The sequence below is a fragment of the Rhea pennata genome, chromosome 22, assembly GCF_028389875.1.
Source record: "Rhea pennata isolate bPtePen1 chromosome 22, bPtePen1.pri, whole genome shotgun sequence".
Classification (NCBI taxonomy): domain Eukaryota; kingdom Metazoa; phylum Chordata; class Aves; order Rheiformes; family Rheidae; genus Rhea; species Rhea pennata.
The window spans coordinates 4,619,506-4,633,106 of NC_084684.1; the positions used below are offsets into that span (position 1 = coordinate 4,619,506).

The window sequence follows — 13,601 nt, forward strand, 5'->3', positions numbered from 1 at the left end:
CACACTGTGAAACTCTGGCACTGGCTTGCCCTGGGTTTTCAAGGCTGTGTCTGAGGGTTAGGAATCCTCTCCAGTTCCATGGCTGTGTTCAAACTGCCGGATGCTGTGCTCTGTGCCGTTTGATAACTTTCATCCTAATGGGATACAAACAAATCCTACATCTCTCTCTCTCTCTCTCTCTCTCTATCTATATATATTTTTAGGTAAGAAATGCATTTTTCCAGTATGTAATGACATTTAGGACTTGTGCTCCCAAGTGCTTGGGACCTCTGTCCTGAGTGGATAAGGTGCTTTTGAACAAATTCCAACAAGCAGGGTATTTTTCAGATACTCGGAACTTGGCCTGGGTTAACTTACTGCTGCAAAGCTCTTTTGGAAGTCATGGGAAGTGAATGCTTTCTTAAATGCACACTGGAGAAATAAGTTCCTTTCTGTGGCTTGCCAGGTGTCAGACCATATTTGATTTAGAAAATTGAAGTGAGGATAAATGCTGTGTGGCTGCTTTATACCGACTTTGGGATTGATTTCAGCTCTGGCAGGTGTGGAGCTATCACACAGCTACTTGGTTATGAAGCTTATTTTTTGCCAGTCCTTCCTTCTAGGATAGGCTCCCATTGCGAAGCTGTTGTACGATGCATATTGCAAGAGCCACACTTGTGCTACACACAGTCTTCAATCTGTATTGATCACAGCAGTCTTGCAAGATGGCAAGGGCATTAGAATTAATCAGCTATTTGCACTTTAATAGTGTTCATGGTTTAAAGGAGCTATTTCTAGGAAGTAGAGAATAATTTTGAAGCTGGCCCTTTCTGACTCCTGATGGACTCCTGTGCTGTGTTAGAAAACAACATAGAAAACCCATAGGTAAACAGAGGGAAAATGCAGTGTTGTACATAACATGGAGTATTTGGAAAAAAAAATAGGTTAGCAGACAGTACTTGAGGACCTTGCTGTAATTATCTGGGTTTATGAACCTTGATTTTTACTTTTTTTTTTTTCTTGGAATTGTAAAGCAGCTCAGAGGAGGTATTCTTTCTTTACTTCTTTTTAAGAGAAAATACTACTGCACAGTTAGGAAATTGATTTTTCTTGGCATGGAAAAGTGTGCGTTGTCCTCAGATAATGGATTACATAGATTATTTTGCATTTTTTTCTGTAATAGAAATGGCAAAACTTTGCTTTAGACTCAGGTGGTACGAACAGCTGAAAGATCATGGCTGTTGTGGTAAAGAGCGGTGTAAGACGTTGTTAGATTCGGACAAGTTACAGGTTTTCACGAAGACACATTTATTAAAACATTGCCAACCAAATACACTTAAAATGTTTTTCTCAGCAGATGGATTTCTTTTTCGGGGGGGGGGGGAGGGCGCGGTGGCAGGAAGGACTTTAAACAAAATGGCTTACTGCTTGAATAAACTGCAACAAAATCCTTGTATAGAAGCGTCGTTAACGTGACAGTGGACAGGCATCTCCCTCTTACCCATGTTGGGCATGGGGGCCGTGCGCGGCCCGGCTCCCCCGCCCGCCGCGCTCCGCGTTTCCCCACCCCCTGCGTGCGCCGCTCGGCGCGGCCGCGGCGGGGAGCCTGGCCGCAGCTCCGGGACGTGAGCCGCTGCCCGCTGCCGGCGATGCTGCGCCCCTGCGCTGTCTCGCTCGCAGATGCGGTTTCTAGCTGAGCACGCTGTTAACGAGCTGCCGTCAATCACGGGGCTCCCGGTTCCGGCGGGGCCGCGCGGGGAGGAGGCAGAGGCGGGCCGCCGCCGCCGCCGGGGGAAGGAGCGCGGGTCTCCGCGTGCGCGCTGCGCCCGCCGCCTGCACCGGGGAGCGGCGGCGGCTCCGCGCCGGCCGGTGCGTGCGGGCCGGGCTGGAGGGCCGGGGGGGACCGGGCGCGGGGGTGGGCTGGGGGGGGGGGGGTGCGCGCTCCGCGCCGCCGCCGCCGCCGCCGCGCGGTGCCGCGGGGCCCGCGGCATGTGGCGGCGCTGCGGGCGGCTCCGCGCCTGGCCCGGCGGCGGCGGCGGCGCGGGGCCTCCTTTTGTTCGGCAGCTGCGCGCTCCGCCCGCGGCCTCCCCGCCCGCCGCGGGCCGCCGCGCGGAGCCCCGGGGCGGCGGCGCCGCCGCCTCGCTGGTGCCGCCTCCGGGCCGTGCCCGGCGCTTCGGCGAAGTTGGATCAACTTGGTGGGTGAGGCGGTAGCTGCTCTGGCCGGAGAGGGAAACCCGGGGCGCCTTCAGGCTGCCCGTCCGATGTCCGCAAGGAAGGCTTTACTTCAGCGTCGAAACACGCGTTTCGAGCTAGACAGTCTCCCGAATCGTGCCTTTTTTTTTCCCCTCTCTTTTCCCCCCAAAAACGAAGGAGATAAGGAATGTGTTTTGTTTCGCCTGATAGAAAATACCTTCTCATTCCACTTCTTAAAATGGTCTGCTTTTCGGGTTGTAATTGATGCAGTGCTTGGGTTAACTTTTTTAACGATGTTTACTCTAATATTGTTCCAAGACAGTGACAGGAGACCTGCCTGGCCACTTTGTTTCCTGAGGAAGAAGCCAGCGCTGCTTTGTTTTACAGTTGGTTTTAAGCTCCTCTTGAATACATGTGGCTTTGCACTGCATGGGGCATTGTGTGCCTGGATAGCCTCCTTCTCTGCCATATGGGACTTCTTTAATTGCATGGGAATGAAAATGGCAGCTATTTTTTTTAACCTAAAATAATTTTAGGCACGAAATAGATGGAAGTTGAGAACAAAAATCCAGTGAAGTGTAGTTTAAAATATTCTGTGTTTCACCAATATGTTTCTTCTGGGAACTCGAATTTTAAAGTAAACAGGATTTAAAACCCTACAGACAGAGGAACAGTATTCCAATGTAAAGCCATTAATCTGCGGGCAATTAGTTCCAGACGTGCAACCAACTCTGCGTTTCTGTCAGACTTTTTTTTTTTTTTTTTTTTTTTCTTACAGGCAATCACATTTTGAATGCTTATAATGCTGAGGAAAATATCGTAAGACAGACACTTGTGCTTAACAGCAAGTTGAGAATTGTGTGGGAGCACCGGTTAAAAGTTTTATTTATTTTTCTTCCACAACTCTGTATTTTAGTAGTGTTTAAACTATTTTATAAAGATCTCTGGGACCAGTGAAAGGTGGTTTCGAGTCCAGAGCACTTGAGTGCTCCTTGCACTCTGGCAGGCTGGGTGCTTGGCAGGCAGTTCTTGAAATGTTATTTGATCTGGCTGCACGATAGAATTGACTAGGATTACACCATTCCCCCGCCCCACCCCCCCGGGATTGTTTGGAAGTGATGTATCAGTGAGTGTCGTTCAATAGCACGTTTTAAGACTAAAACTGCATGTGTGCACTTTAAACAGATTTCCAGAGAAAGGCAGTTAAGAATTTGTCTTGTTTTGTGGTCAGGATTTATGAATTGAGGCAAACGCTGACGTAATCTATCCTACCACTTCCTTTGTGCATGTTTTGTAGTTGATAGTGCTTTTTGTTTTACTTAAAATAGCCGTGACTGTTTCTTAAATACTTTTCTGTCTCTTTTATTGTGTGGCCTTTGGTGTAAGCAGACAACTTGTTTAAGCTGTATGTGGTGATGCCTCTCTGAGGAAATGGTTCCTTCATTTTGTCAGTAAGCTTCAGTGAACTGCTTGTATGTTACGTAAATCAACCTTTAATTTTAATTAACATAACGATGTATACAGTTATTTTGTCAGAATGTATTGACTGCCTTTGCAATTTTAGTACAGGTTGTGGAAAATCTCTTGGTGCATGTCTCAACCCCTTCTGTGCTTACTTTCATTTATGTGAAGGGAGCAACATGGGCTTTTGTTTCCAGGTGTCAGTGGTTAAGAGAGCTTTTGATTTGGTGTATGGGGAAGGAAAGAAAATAAGCTATTTATTGATAAACTGCTCCTAAGCCTATTTGTTTTGGAGTTGGGGGGGGCACTGTGATGTCTATAGTTTTTCCTTATGAGTAGCCAGAAGGAACAACCTACTTTGTAATGTCGCAAGGTCAGTGATTTTCTTGTATTGTGAACGTGTTACTGCTACAGTGATTCATCTATCTGTAGGTAGAGTACAGTACTTAAAGGGTTGTTCTACTCTCCTTCTAGGAAAAAAACCCTGGAAGTGCAGAAACAAAATGCCATTCCCTTCTGTCCATAGAGATGATCTTCTAATTGCTGAAATTCTGATTTAATGGGACAAATTTCAGTAGATCAAATTATGCAGATCTCCATGAACTCAGTGGAGTTACTTCAGCATCCACTGCAAGTTCAGCTGGATGTTGCGTGTTGTCCAAAAGTCCTGTACTAAGGGTCCAAACTAACTACTCATGTTAGCGTTTCCTATGTTGGAGGCTTATAGGTAGAAAAAGCCGTATTTCCCGTAACCTCTTGTTTTATCTTGATAATGGAGTGTTGCAGATTCTTAAAAAGATTCTCTTTTTGTAGGGATGCATTGTGTTCTTTAATGAGTCTAGTTTTATGGAGTTACCTTTGAATGTTAGGTCAGTGTGCATATGTTTATCTTTCTTGTTCTTGGACTTTTTCAACAAATGCCGAAAGTGGTTGTGCTAAGACTCTGCTGAATTAGGAGTAAAACTAATAAAACTCTCAAAGCCAGTATTTTTGAAGTTTGGTGCATATTGCTAATGTGATGTTTTGCCTGAGATCCAGTTGTTGATAAGTTGTTGAAGATAGAGGGTGTAGAAATACTTATATGTGTGCTGAGAAGATCATGAAATATAGGTTGCTATTTTTAAGTGTTTTTCAGATTAAGGATATTTGCAGCAGTAGCCTAGGCTCTGACAGATAAATGGGTTAAAACAAGATGGTTGGAGCTGTTGCAGTCTCCAGCTAGGCCTTGTCCCTCCAACGGGCACGGTTACCCTAGTGCGTGCAGCAGGGAAGTATAGTGAGTGAAATGTGTTTGGGAACAGCCTCATTTTTTCCAGCCAGGCACGTTGAGTTAAGCAAGTTCTAATTGTAGCTTAGTTGAACACACTGAGCAGAAAATGAAGACATTTAAGGAGATAGGTTGCAAGTGGATCAGATATATTTTTCTTAGGGGTGTGATACGTTTTGTGGTTGTGGCTTACTGTGTAGGTCCTTATCTAAGATTCAGAAAACTGTATAGAACTATCATTTTTTTCCAGACATTAGGAAGCAGAAATTCTACATAGCCTGTGTTGTTCAGTGCAAATGCTTTAATTTCTATAAAAGCTATAGAGTAGCTCTCATTGGTTTACTAGAGTGGTGGCCAACAGATGTGATCAGGTTGATCAGCAAACCTATACGCTGCTTCTGTTAACTTTGTGAGCTGTAATGTGTCTGTCAAGATGTCTGCAATTTGTTTTTAAAAAATATTTAATTTCTTTCTTTTGAACCCAGTGGATTTAAAATACAGACTCTTCAGGTAAAAAGATAATCAATGAACACCTGTTTGTTAATTACTTAAGAATATTGTGTATATTTTCTAAACTTTGAGTATCTCCCTCTTGCACTTTGAGTGTAAATAAGGAAAACGATGTCTTAACCATTATATTCCTAAAATAGAGAGCTACCTTCTGTTGCTGAAAACTTACTGCCTTAGAAATATGTGTGCTTCTTTGGGGGGGGGGGCACAGCAAAATTAGTGTTGGGGTGTAAGGAGATGCTCTCCTGGTTTTTGAGCCTTAAGTCTCATTGAGCTGCATGTTGTATACTTGTAAGTATTCAGTGCAGTGAAATGCTAGGACTAAGGGGGCAAGACCTTTCCTCTGAGTAAGTTACTAGCCACTAACATGTAGGTAAATTCACTAATAATTTCTGACAAGTACAAAATAGGGAGACTTGGGTGCTTTGAGGAGGAAGAGTTGTATCAGGGAAGCTGGAATAGTTCACACTATCAGGTAAGCTGGACCTTTTTTATTAGCCTTGCTCTTTGTAACTGCTTCTGATGTTGATGTATGTAATATCTTTTACAGAACAGTTACTAGAGAAAGCTAAAGCCAAAATTCATGTAACAGTGAAGAGAAAAAGACTGGAACTATGAAAAATTGTCTAGAAGCTAGTTAACTTTATGTTTATGAAAAACGTGTCATGAAGCATCTTTAAAATGTTGAAGAATAAAAACCAGATTTCCCTCTCAACTTCTTTTAACAAAGGTGAAATTTATTCCAGAAGAATAGACAAGAAATTGTATTTAGTGCAAAGTTTGCCTGGGTAGTGGTTTAAGTTCTGACCTTTGGATGCAAAGTGAGAACAAATAGTGTTGAAAAATGTAAATGATTAAAACAGATTGACCTTCTTCAGGAAAACTTCTTTGTCAAGTTTTGCCAGCGAAAGGCCTTGATAATTGCATAAATGTTTTGCTACTGGAATAAATAATGTTTGATGGTGATATGTAAATTTTGTTTGTTATATCTGCAGATTTTTCATGTAATATGGGTTTGGAACTGTAGCTTTCTGCTGTTAGGAAAAGTGCAACAGTAGTTGTAAATTTTGCATTCGCAGCGTGGCTGTATGCTTTCTCATGAGGGAAAGCAATGTGCACATTTCAAAAGAACAATTTGGTGTGATTAGGCTTCTCTGCGAAGATGGATATAATTCAGACACAACAATACAGTGTGGAATAATAGCAAACCTGAAGTATGGTAGTATCAGTTCTGAGAAGTTGGATATTTACAGGTTTTTCAGTCTCATTTTCTTTAATTATTATTATTATTTATTTTTAAGGAAGTTGGCTGCAAAAAGCTGTATGATAGGAAAACTTTTTCTTAAACTACTTCTGGTATAGGTACATTGCTGTATCTGAGCACTGATTTGAATTTTATTGATACCAGCAACATAAAGGTGCTTTGGTTTTTGGCAGTGTTTTTGTGAATTTGTTGATAGAGATCAAAATGACTTATTTTTGAGATAAAGCTGAGTTTTTTCAAGGCAATAACTGTTTCAGCAGCGTCTGGAGCCTGGTAACTTTATTCTGTTTGGCTGTTTAAAATTTAAGGCATTTAGTAATTTGACGCTGTCAGGTTTTGTATGTGTGCATGCTTTAGTCTTATTTTTGAAGATTGTTACCTCTGTGTTTTGATAGAAGGGAGGGTTTTCTCTGGAGGGAACTGGAGAAGGTGCAGAGAGTTTAGCCATTGCGTTGAATGTTTTAATTGGTCGTTCAACATCTCTGTTCTCATTCATCCAGCCAGTAAAATGCTAGCAATAAAAAGTTACTAATTATAAAAATGATTTAGTTTTTTCATCTCTGATTAGGGAGGCTTCAGCCCCCTAACAGAACCAGTCTATAAAATTAATATATTAATCCAAAACGTGACCAATATGTATCTGCCTTCCACATTGGGTAAGGTGAATCTTTTTGGTCTTGTCAGCTCTTTCTGTGTATTTTTTTCCCTTTTTTTTTTGTTTTTTGTTTTTTCTCCCTAGCCCCTAGGTGTATTTCTTGGAAAATTATACAAACTCAGCATAGTAGTTTATTTTTAGCCCCCACACATGCTGGACCTGGGAACTTCTTTATCTGTATTTTTCCATGTTGTGAAGATTCTTGGGTATAGTCAGTGACTGATGACTGAAGGTGGCCTCAGCAGGTAGTTAAATTACAAGATAGTAGGAAAGTGATTGAGCCAGAAAACAAGTCTATACACCTCAAGCAGTTTAAAAAAAAAAAAAAAAAAAAAAACACGAACAAACAAACAGAAGGATAGGGGGTTTTTTATCTGACATAATATTATAAGCAGTCAAAATATGCTGTATTTGTTCCATTTCCCATTGAAATCTAACAAAGGAGCAACGAATCAGATTTCTCTTTCCAGATCATAGTACTATTGCTTAGCAATTAGAACTGGGTATTTTTTTATATACATGTATACACATATATATGCACACACACTGTGTGTGTGTGCATGTATATACATATGAAAACAGTGTGTGTGTGTGTGTGTGTATATGTGTGTGTGTGTGTGTTTGTGTGTATATGCACACACAAAAATACAAAAATTCCTCCTTAGTAACTTGATGGTCATAGGTAATCTTGTGTCCTGGTTTGTTTCAGAGTGTAGGAGGAAGAAAATACTTAAACTTCATGTTTAGTATTAAAATATTATAACTGACTTAAAGGTAGAGATTTACCCTGTGTTTAGTTAAGACTGATATAAATAGTTAAGAGCAACTCAAGGTTATTAGGTCATTTGATTACCCTTTCAAAATGTAATAAAGTAATTACGAACAGTGTATGAATAGAGTCGGTTGCAGTCTGCTTCAACATACTATGACCGTCTTTGAAAGAAATTGCATTGTCCTCTTTTGTGCAGTTCTTATAATTTGCATATTCAAAGTACATTAGATATTTAGCATTTACAGATGGAAATGATAGAAAACATTTAAAAAAAACCAAATTGTCATCTGTTTGTATAGGTTTTCTATGAGGTTTCTCAGTTCTTGTTAATATTTCACCTTGGGTCTGTTCTCTTTACAATAGTACATGCCACTGTTGCTAAGGGAATTTGATGTACATTCTGGTCTAAACTGAAAGGATTCTTTCATGAATGGATGTTGTAGTTTGAGCTGTTGCAACTTCAGCTGTTGATAGGGCTTTATTGTGTGGCACTGATGCACAAAGTATGGTTTTGAAAGAAACGGTTCTTTTGCCCCATTTGTGGCTTAAATAGCACATGATCAAATGCTCCAGTGCTCCAGTATATGGAGAATTTATATATATGTATTAAGATTAAAAAATTACTTTTGAAATAAGTTACAGTTTAACTTGACTTTGTGCACAGATGTGATTGGTAGTTTTGAGTGATGCAATTTGTGGCAAAAATACCCTGAATGCAAAAAATAGTATAGCTATGATCTCTAAATTGCAACTAGGAATGACTTATCTTGATATTATTTTACCTGCACTTTTTCTAAAAGTCCCGTCCTTATTGGAAGGATGATTCAGTTACTTGCAAGGCAGTTGCAGAGCTACTGGATTTTAACAGCAGGCCCTGATGATGGTGCACTGGTACCATTTTGGGTTTTCTTCCAAGAGAGGGTGATAATGAGGATGGGCAGATGTTAAGTGTTAAGCTCTCAAATACCAGCAGACAAAAGTGACCTAATTGCAGGTAGATAGTGAAATGTTTTTGAAGGGGCTATTTGCCTCTTAGTGAGGTTTGCTCTTAGAAGGATGTGTTAACTCTATGTTTCTGGTAAAAGCAAATCTTGTGACTCTAAAGCATGGAGACAGTGATACAAATTGGAATGAGGCTAAAGATACATAAATTTTGAACTTCTCTCTCTCTCTCTCTCTCTCTCTTTTTTTTTTTTTTTTTGGCTAGTGGTGCTGTATGAAGTTGTATTTTGGTATAAAGTTTTATTGAATCCAGGGCTTTCTTCTAAAGACAAACTGTGGTATCTGAGATGCCAAAGGTAAGTGTAACAGCTATCTTTTTCTGTGTTAGGTTCATCGGGGAGTTCAACAGCGGATTAAAATTTCAGGAGCAATGCAAAACTTCTGACAGGAAAATCTTTGCTCAGGATGCATCTTTCTGCTCATTCTGATTGTAGAGAATTGCTGGTGGTGATAACTTAAAAAAAGCTAGCTTAGTAAAATCCTAAAGTCTTTTTTTTACTCTAGCTGGTGCTGTGGTGGTGTAGGATGAAGTTGATGTGAACCTCTTGAGAGAGCCTTAAGAGATTACCAGCCCCAGCTGTGTGACTCCTGGAGCTCTGCTGGGGGTTACTGGCTGATGTGTTTATCTTGGTCGCATGAGCACCTCAGCTGGGTTATTTACAGAGGGCTGGAAAGCCCTCTGGGATGATGAGGTATGACAGCATATTTGCATATGCAAATGTTTATGAGCCTTATTAAAATAATGTGAACCTCTCTGTTTAAATGAGTACAGCATTGTGACTATAAGCTAAACTGATATGTTAGGTTTCTATCATGGGCTTTTTTTAAATTGAAAAATGAAGTCTTTACCACACTGCCTCAGAAGAATACCTCAGGCATTTTGTTGCAAGCTGAAGAGTCCACCAGGCATAAGGTTACCTTTTCTGTGTTCCCATGCCTTTATTAAGGTTCCTAAGGATTGCCGACACAGATGAAATACCCGTTGAAAATACTAAACTAAGTACGAGATTCTGCTCTGTGTTTTCTGTTGCTGTCATGGATGTTTCTTCTAATGGTTCAAGAAAATGCCAACCAGGCCAGATATGCTTCAGAAAAAAATGGTGTCATTTTCTTCAAATTTGACTTTTTAATGTAGTTTGTTTTGCATTGGAAATGTGCCAGTAGCTTGTTAAGCTTGTTTTAAGGTTGCTTCCCTGAAACTTCTGAAGTATATTAACTGTTTATCTTAGAGAAGAAAAAATGATCAAGTTGTACAGATAAGTATGTGGATAGATGATGAGCAGAAGCTTTCCCTGTGCTTATCTCTAAGACATATTTGAAACGTCTTTCCCTGCCTTTTGCAGCATAAATTGTGTGTGTGACTTCAATTTCTCTTTGTATCGAAGCACAGGTCTGAATGTTTGAGGAAAAGAAGTTGTTTTGTCTGGAACTTATGTGAAGATTTTCTTAGAATTTTTTCAGTGTTTTTTTTTTTCCCAAAAGGCTGTTGCTTTGTGGTGTTTTTCATCTCTAGACAGTGTGAATTAAGTTGCAGCCTTCTATAAAGTAACGAACAGTACTAGTACAGTACTAGTGACATATCATGAAAAGATTGCAATTCTGCCGTGGGACTGAGAGGCTGATGAATATCCTTCTTTTATAGAGATTTCTCTTGTTCTTTTGCGGCCTTGTCAGTGCCTTCTGATATTAAAATGTTATACGTTAAAAGTTCCCACTTTCCTATTATTTTTCTATAAGATTCAGAGTAGGTATGTAAGGGTTTTGAAAAGTCTGCTTATACCAAAGTTCATTCTGATTCCTGGGCCAGATCATAACATACGCTAAGAACTAGTCAGCAAGTAATAAATCTCAACCAAAGCTGTATATATTATCTCTGGGGAGAGATTGCAGGGCTGTTGGAGAAAACAGGCTAATCCCTAAAGTGTTGGATAGATTTAATTGGGTCCCAACTGCTTGGGTAACTGGTGCTTTGATTTTTCTTCTGTAGTGTTTTGAGAGTAGCTTTTAAGTTGTAAGTCAGCTTCTGATTAGGTTAGTGTTTTAGGAGAGAACTTTGATATGAAAGATGGCTTGACGTGCTTCTAAATGCCTACTGGTTCAGATCTTTAATGTTCATGTGCAGTAAATGATGGAAACTTCAGAGAGGAGAATCTTCAAAGGTGAAACTTTATTGCATAGTATTTATAATAGATAGCATGGTTTGTTTTACTGTCCTCTGTTACTAAAGGATCACCTCAGGTTTTTGCTTGAAAATGCTAACCACTCCTATTTCTGAAGTATACCAAATTTAGTGAACTAATCTGGAGGTTTTGAAACACTTTGTGGAAAAGCAGGTTCAGAAATCAGTTTGCTGTTAGACTATCCTTTCTGAATATTCTAGTGCAGTTTATTCCTTTCTGCATAAGGGTAACTTCTGATGGGTGTTATGCCTGTAGCAAAATGAGCTTATTGTGGTCAGCCTCAAACACAAAAATCAAGGCTAACCTTCATGTCAGTAGAAAGGTTTACTTCTTATCTCATTCCTCTGGCTGCATATAATGAGCAGTGCTTTGATTGTAGTTTTCAGCTTGACTATGAGGGTTTTAGATGATCGTTGCTAATGCTAAAGGAAATATTACCATCTTCCTAGCTTATAATCAGCAACCTAAGAATGACTAAAGAGAATGGTCTTTTCTGCTAATTTGTTCTACTTGATGATGTGTTTGGTTTCAGTGCATATCTTCTAATTTTCCTTGCTGTTTGTCAAGATAGTCTTTGGTGTGTGTGTTTTTATTTAAAATTTATGACATCAAGAGATGAAGTATTTTCTATATACCAACTTACTGCAATGTTTATACAGTGTTAGCGATGAAGTTTGGGGGAAGAGGTGGGTTTGTGCTTTGTTTCTCGCCAACTCTTGTCAGTATGGTCTGGAGACGGGTATTCCAGGTGTACCATGGTCTTTGTGTGACCTTGGAGAAGTTAGTGTCTAAAAGGCACTTAGTATTTATTTTGGGGATGAAAATATGTTATGATTCAAACAAATGCGCATGTGACAACTTGGATTTTCTATCACTTAGAGATATAGACCCTTTTAGTGAGTATACTTTAACATGTTTTGAAATCTTCAGGATGAGATATAGAAAGAATGAATTGTTGCATGGATTTATTGCAGACAAATTTATATTTAAACAGCCAGTAAAGATTTGTCTCAACTTCCTGTGTTTCTGCTTATTTTCTTGCACACAAAACTGTATGTTTGCTATTTGAATAACATAACAGAACCTGCTTGTGTTGCTTAAGACCGAAGATCGAAGGTCATGCTTCCAGTAGCAAGGTTTTACTACTTTAAAAACAGTATTCATGTTACTGTGTTTTGTAAATGCAATAAAGGAAGTGAGATGTAATTTAATATACTGCAATTGTTAAGTATTGTGAAATTATGAAGAATATGCTGACTATTTGCTGTAGGCTGCCTATAATAGGAGAGGCAGATCAAGTCTGCATTTCACACATGAATAAGCAGACTTAATCTCATGATTACAACAGTGCTTCTGTACTGGGAAGAGAGGCTTTGCAGGATAGAAAAATCTGATGTCTACTCTGTTATTAACCAAAATAAGCTGCTGCTCAGAAAAAATGAGACCAATATCTAAAATTTAGGATACTTTCTCTAGACAGAAATCTTATTAGACTTGATGTTTATGTGAAAGTGTTTTAAAGCACTGGACAATAAACAATATGGTCTGTTGATCTCTATTGCCTGTTCTGATAAATTCAGGCCTGTGTTTTTCCTGCTATCATAGGACTGAATGAGGAGAGCTTCTTTAAGTATCCACAATGTTGTGGAATCTTACAGAATGTTTTAGTGGCACAGCTTTAGTCAGCTGTGTAGTTGGTCTCTCAGGATGCTGGTTTTGTTGGGGAAATTATTTTTGAGGGAAATTATTTTAATTATAGCAGTATTTGAGTGGAAATGTTTGGTCAGTCAAGTGATCATAGGAGTCTACCCTGCAGTAGTTCTTCGTTTTGAGTAATTCAGATGTACAGGTTGTAAAGAAATAAAGCTAAGTAAGACAGTGTGGCTGAAGGCTGGAGTTTTTTCCTTGATGCATGCTTCTCACAAGGGCTTCCAAAAAATAACCTGATCTAGCTTTAGTTTAGGTGGTTACTGGATATTTTGAGGACTTTCTAGAAAGCAAAAGGATGGAGAGAAGACAGCTGAGTATTCAGCCATTTAAAAAAGAAAAAAACTTTTTTGCATGTAAGTATTCAGCTAAATGATTTATAGTTGGAGGGAAAAAAGTAGTAGTTTGGTAAGTACTAGTTTATATACTGTTGATAGGGGAAAAGCAGGGGAAGCATAGCAAAATATATTGGGAATGACAATTTGGTAGATATTTGCAAAAGTGCTACAGAGATGGAGGTACCAAAATAAAATATTTACTATGGTAATTTAACTAGTTAATTATAACTAGATGAACTTCTAGATGTAGTTACCTTTGGGGTTGCCTATAAA

The 13,601-nt window shown here is 39.6% G+C and overlaps 1 protein-coding gene across 6 annotated transcripts in view; it reads left to right on the forward strand.

Moving 5' to 3' along the window:
* RERE (arginine-glutamic acid dipeptide repeats) overlaps positions 1-13,601 on the forward strand; it is a 248,613-nt gene that overhangs the window by 49,050 nt on the left and 185,962 nt on the right. Inside the window, exon 1 of one of the 6 annotated variants that reach the window (XM_062593139.1) lies at positions 1,776-1,848. The exons of the other annotated variants lie outside the window; for them this stretch is intronic. The gene's annotated coding sequence lies outside the window, so the exon portion shown is untranslated. Of the gene's footprint in view, positions 1-1,775; positions 1,849-13,601 lie in introns of those variants that run through there. 6 annotated transcript variants of the gene reach the window in all.